This window comes from Camelina sativa, chromosome 1, assembly GCF_000633955.1.
Source record: "Camelina sativa cultivar DH55 chromosome 1, Cs, whole genome shotgun sequence".
Lineage (NCBI taxonomy): Eukaryota > Viridiplantae > Streptophyta > Magnoliopsida > Brassicales > Brassicaceae > Camelina > Camelina sativa.
The window spans coordinates 18,375,856-18,382,463 of record NC_025685.1 but is presented as its reverse complement, the minus strand read 5'-3'; the positions used below and the strand labels follow the sequence as shown (position 1 = coordinate 18,382,463).

The following is a 6,608-nucleotide window of genomic DNA, read 5'->3' as shown; positions in this document are numbered from 1 at the left end:
CATGTCTGATTGTGTATCAGAAACGTTTTCTGCAATACGAACTGTGAGTTATTATGTCATTGTGTTTGTATGATTTAGGCAGATTATCCTAACCAGAACAAAAACGTGCAGCTCATCTATGCAAGTTTTTTGCTAAAGGGTGGTGTTTCAACGGGGTTTCCTGCTGTTAATCGGAAACGGCGTGACACCTTTGTTGTGATTGATAGGTTTTGGAGAACTGGATCTATAATCAGCTTAAAGAATTCACTTGTTTGTTGTGATTGATAGGTTTTGAGATTAGTGCAATGGTTAGTCTTATGATACTTACATTACTTCTTATATTCTTTGCAATCTCAAAGTTTAAGGAGTTCATAATCCTAGGACAGCTAAGCTTAAGGAGTTCTTGTTTGATCCAGAACGTTTTGGTCCGCTTAAAACTGTAAGTTTACTCTTTGATGTTAAAATTGGATTGGAGTTTTGTGAGTTTCTTTAAATTTGATATCTTTGGTTCTCTCAGATTAGGTTTATAATGTAGATGTTACTCAAGATGATGAGATGGAGACGGAGATTGGAAAAGACGATGAGACGGAGATGGAGATTGGAAAAGATGATGAGATGGAGACAAAGATTGCAGAAGATGATAAGGCAAGTAACAAAGAGATGCTTAAGAGGAAAAGTGGAAAAGAAGAGGAAGAACCAAATAAAGGGGGCGGTAAAAAGACAAAAGAGAAATGCGAAAAACGAGGGGGAATGAGAAGGTTAACAAACTTGCGTATGCTGCTGGTCTTTGAAAACTCTTTAAGTTGTTTATGATTCATTACATAAAATAGATTAAGATTCATCTCTACTATTATTTGTAAAGTCGTTTATAAAACTAACCTTAGTTTTGTACTTTAGTTTTGTACGAAACTACATCAGAATGCCATTGGAATTAAGACAAAATAAAACATCTGCGCGAAGGGTAAAAAAGTAATCACCAAAATCGGATAAACACGCGGGTCATTTAACCCGGTAATTTGACCCGGTTACATGTTATAATCCCAGCCGTTCCTTTTTATTTTGACCAAAACATCTCAGCCGTTGATTTTCTTTGTTTATGTAAAGAGACATCAAACCTAATATTTTTTTTTTCCGCCTCTGTTCTAACGTGAAAGAGTGATTCAATAATTCCACAGAACTCCAGGAATTTGGTTTGATGGTGTGAAGCAGTTGTAAAGAATCTGATTCCACATCTATTACGGCTACATATATAAATCTAAAGAACAGACTTGAAGCAGTTGGTGTATAAAGGATCTATCGGCTACAACAAGGTAATTCGATTTCAACATAAAACCAAATCGTCCTCTAATGCTTAAAATCAAATTTATTTGGAATTTCGTTTTTGAATCTTGATGTGTTTTGATTTTGGATTCTTCTCTGGTCATCATCATGATTTTAAGATGATAAACTCATGCTCATAAATCAGCATCTCTCCAGTCACGTAGTGTACTCATCATCGACGGCAGATCGAGCTAGAACCATGGAGAATGCAGCTGGTAGCAAATCAATACATCAGAGATATCGTCCCTACCTCTCTCTCTTTCGTTCACTAATAGAGATTTAAGATTTGTTTTGATTTCCATTCATTGTTTGGGCAAAATTAGTTCTTTGATCTTGATTCTCTTTCAATTTTATTTTGCAAATCGTTTTGTTTCTCTTTGATTATAAACCTGTGCCTGGGGCGATTAACATGCTATTTATATCCTTTCCTTCCCACAGATTTACTATGCAATGACAAAAAGATCCTTAGAACAGATGAGTTATTCTGGGGCGATGCCGATTATCATATCTTTTTCAGTTATACATACAAAGGCTATTATACATCTCTAGAAAAATGTTTGTGTTATAGATACAAAGGCTATTATGATATTACAACCTTTTGTTATGTTTGGTCTATTAAGGGTTTGTGTTCATTTGTTTTGCAGAGCTTGAGACAAAGAGGATCTAGCTGGAGATATTCAAAGAGAATCACAGAAAAGCCAATAATCATGCACTATACCAACATTCTACAAAAGGCATATCCTTTAACATTGCTATTTTATGCTCTTGAATCCTGAATATGAATTTCCTATCATTAGAATCATGACACCTTAAAATATAGAAGGTTAAATAAGACTTCTCTCCGTTAGTCACATCTTATATTGTCAAGGTTAGTTAGTTATTTGGTTTGGGTATCGATTTGTCTTCTTGAAGAGTTTGATTTTGTGAATTTTGCAGCTTTAGAGGGAAAAGACTCAGGTGGTGGCAAATGAAGCCGATACATTATTATGTTTCATTGCAATATTTCGTATTTACTAAGTTTATGGATCAAAAAACGAGATTCGAGTTTCTTTCTGCATTATGTGATAGTATTGTGCCGTTTCTAACTTACTTCTCCCATCTGCAAATCTTCACAGTTGGGAGGCTGCCTCTGATCTTGAACATGACTTTGCTTCTTATAATCTGACTGTGTGATGATTAGTTGATTGGATTCTTAATGAAGAAGTTTTTCTACCTACGATAAAATCATTAAGGTTTGAGACAGATCTGAGGTACAACACAAACGGACAAGCTTTTTGCGTATCTGTGTTCCAGTAGAGACTCTCGAGTCAACTACCTTATTTACCTCTATTGTGTTAATAAAGAATTATTCTAAACTTCACCCAAGATAATCAAGTCGTTTTATTTATTTGTTGGTATTGATTTGGATATTTGAATAATCAAAATTAAATGTTCACGGGCCTTTAAAAGAATTTAGACACACATATGATTGTTTACTGATTTCGTTTTTCACAATAATAATAAAAAAAAAATTGAAGAAAGATCATAATGTTCATTTTGATAATTACTTTTTTTTTTTTGGTAGGGGACCGGAAGTGAATCTCCCAGCCAGTATTATTAAAATGTAAAACTCAAACTACATTCGTACAGCTCTAGGACATGCAGGTGCTGTTACATCCTCTTGACACGACGGAGCATTATTAAAAGAATGAAAACCTAAAGGTAAGCTAAAAACATAGTTCGCCTATCCATCCGCAAGACGGTTGGCTTCCCTATACACGTGTGACACCCGAACTATCCAGTCCCTTGTGAAAAATCCATGGTACAGACGTACCAGGAACGACAGCCGATGACCATCACCAATCCCTGCCTTAAGAAAACCCATTACCATCTCTAAATCCACCTCCAATTCAACCCTCTCTACTCTCTTTTCCCAAGCAATAACTAACCCATAATAGACTCCCCAAAGCTCCGCTAGAGTAGCCGAGCATCGTCCAATATTCAAAGCAAAACCAGTGCACCATACCCCATCTTCATTCCTGAGCACACCACCCGCAGTTGCTAAGCCAGGATTCCCATGTGAAGCCCCATCAGTATTTACCTTACATTACCCACCTTGCGGAGGTAACCACCGTACTAACACCTCGCGCTTCTTTGTTCTCGGCCCTTTCCTCACCTCATGAGCCACAATCGACTCATGTGCAGCATCCCGAATAAATTTAACTCTGTCCCGACATACTCTATGCTCACCAAAAACATCACTACAACGCCATTTCCACGCCCACCAAACCGCAATAGCAAAAGTAATAGACCATAACTGCTGTCCTGCACCGCCACCTCCCCCTAAATTAGCATACAACCATTCTAACAAAGTTTGTGTAAAAAACAAACGCTGCTTACTCAGTGGAACAAGGCGTTCCCATAATCCTGCCATCGCAAGGCAATCATGGAGGACATGCATAATAGTCTCTAGGCCTCCTTGACAAACTTGACAAACTGCATTATCACTCAAGTGACGACGCATTCTCTCGGTATTGGTCATAATCACCTTACGTGAGACTAACCAAAGAAAGGTCTTCACCCGCTCTGGTACAGTAACCCTCCACAAACGATCATAAAACATCCTCATATTCTGCTGATGTTCATATATTTTCACCCTGTTTTCCGTTAATATATTCACATCTTTTGCATCCTTTGCTATCCTTTTTGACCATTATTGCATAGTTTTAGGATTGTTCTTGCATTAGAGTTTAGTTGCATTGCATTTGCATCTTTTCATGCATAAACAGGTGATTTTGGAGCTTAAGGAGCATGGAAGCAATGCTGAGGAGAAGTGAAGCAATCATGAGGAGAAAGCAAAGGAGCTAAGGCTGAAGAACCAAGGTCCGGAGTCCAACTCGACTGCCCACTCGACCAGACACTCGACCGTGTGCTGAGAGGGACTCGACCGAGTGGGAGGAGCACAAGAGGAGCCAACTCGACCGGTCACTCGACCGAGCACCAGGTCGAGTTGGTCGAGCCGCCTGGCTATTTTGTCTTTTAGCGTTTTTAGGGCTTCCACTACTTTTTCTATTTAAAGGGCTTGTACCTGCAGCCACCAAAGGAGCCAGCTTTTTAGAGAGTCAAAAACCTAGTTTTTACCTTTTTGGGAATTATTCCTTTTGCACTTTTATTTTTTTAAGATCTTGTACTTCTTTTAAAAGGAGAAAAAAGACTAAATTCTTCAATATTGTTGGTTTCATAACTTTCATAATATTGAGAATTTGAGTTTGGTTCTTTCTTCAATATTGTAGATCTTTGATTTATCTTTCTAATGATGCAAGTTTCAGTATTTTCTGGGTTTATGACTTTGTTGTTCATCATGTATGCTTGTGAGTAGTTGCTTAGGATCTTGAGGATGGGTTAGGCTGGGTTGTGTTTGAGGTTTGTTTGATTTGGTCAAGCTTGATTGTTGTAGATCTCTTCTAGGCTAGATGTTCTTAATGCTGATCCTATATCTGAGAGGGTAGGATCTGATTTCAAGCCTCTTAGCATCACACCAATGTCTAAGGAGCATAGATAAGGCTAGATCTAGAGACTATCATTAGGCTTGCTAAGAGATTAGAAGTCTTGTTTGATTTTTGACATATTGCTTAATGCCTGCTTGTGTAGATTCTTTACTTTGTGAGAACAAGTCTAGAGATGCATGAGTTTGATTGTTTCTTGCCATGAGAGTGGATTAAACATGTCTTAGAAATATATGTCTAGAGATTAGCTCAAGTTGTTTGAGATTTGTTGACCAAGTTAGATGACCTCAATCAGTAGTCCAACCCATGATTGATTTCCTAGTTTAAATCGTGTTGTTTGATCGTTGTTTGATTTGCTTTTGTATTGCTCTGTTTTTCTTATGTTGCTCTGTTTTGCGTATTTGTCCAGCTCGACCTTGCACTCGATCTACACTCGATCGAGTGCTTGCTCGAGTTCCAACCCAGAACTTGTGTTTATGATTTGTATTTGTCCTGTTTCATTCTAGTTGCATTTCTGTTGCATTCATTTAGTATCCTGTTCATTACTTACCTTGCATTAGTTCAATACTTGCATTACCATAATTTTTATTTCTGTTTTAGGCTCATAATTGTCATAACCATTTTGTTCCATTTGCATTTAGCTCCTAGTTCTTGTAGTTTTACTTTCTGCACTTTACATTTCATCATAGGATTGTTAGTGACAAACAACCTTTACATCTGGCTTGACTTAGACTCATATGCACATCTTGATTGTTCATAAACATTCAGATTGGATTGACACCTCTTATATTACAACAACATAAGGGGAATTGAAACACCCTGCCATCCATTCATTCATAAGTCATCATTCCATACATCATTCATCACCACCACAAAAATATGTGTTTCAATTTGGCGTCGTTGCCCATTTGAGTTTGTTTTGTGCCATTTAGGATCATTATTAGTCTAAGATTACGTTCGTTTATACACTTGTGAAGTTACTGAACTCGAATCTTCTTTTGCTTGGCTGTCTTGAGTTTCAGGTACCCACTCGACCACCCACTCGACCGAGTAGTGATCGAGCACTTGATCGAGTCAGAAGCCGAATACAAATAGACATCACTTCCCAGTCGACTCGACCACCCACTCGACCGAGTAGTGATCGAGCACTTGATCGAGTCAGAAGCCGGATACAAATAGACATCACTTCCCAGTCGACTCGACCACCCACTCAAGCTTGCGCTCGACCGTGTACCTGTTCGAGTCTGTACTCGAGTTTGTTGTTGCACACAAGGTCAAAAGGCAAAGACAATCTTCAAAGGCCTATTGANGCAAAGGCTTATTGACAACATCCACAGGCTACAAAAGGGTTTGAGACATAAGCAAAGAAGAGTAGTTCAAGAACAAGAAGAACAAGTAGTAATGGAGCAGCAAGATAACCATGATCATAGACGTAGACACATTGGTGCTGGAGATGCACCTAACACACACAACAAAGAGCTGGTATTATGCCCCCTGCTGTGGCCAATAATAGTTATGAAATCAAGAGTGGATTGATCTCCATGATACAAGCCAACAAATTTCATGGGTTGCCAAGGGAGGATCCTCTAGATCACCTTGATAGTTTGACAGGATATGTGGACTCACAAAAATCAATGGAGTAAGTGAAGATGGCTTCAAGTTAAGGTTATTCCCATTTTCCCTTGGAGACAAAGCTCATCTCTGGGAAAAGACTCTTCCTACTGGAGCAATAACCACATGGGATGCATGCAAGAAAGCTTTTCTGGCCAAGTTTTTCTCCAATGCAAGGACTGCTAGGTTGAGGAATGAAATTTCTGGGTTTGC

The 6,608-nt window shown here is 38.4% G+C and overlaps 1 long non-coding RNA gene across 2 annotated transcripts; it reads left to right on the top strand.

The window, feature by feature from the left end:
• On the top strand, positions 1,068 to 2,352 carry LOC104793823. 2 transcript variants are annotated; one of them, XR_769412.2, is made up of 3 exons: positions 1,068 to 1,289; positions 1,419 to 2,167; positions 2,236 to 2,352. It is a non-coding gene; the product is annotated as an uncharacterized LOC104793823 (long non-coding RNA). The 2 variants fall into 2 exon arrangements; XR_002033030.1 differs by lacking the exon at positions 2,236 to 2,352 and having other exon boundaries at positions 1,419 to 1,854; positions 1,944 to 2,229.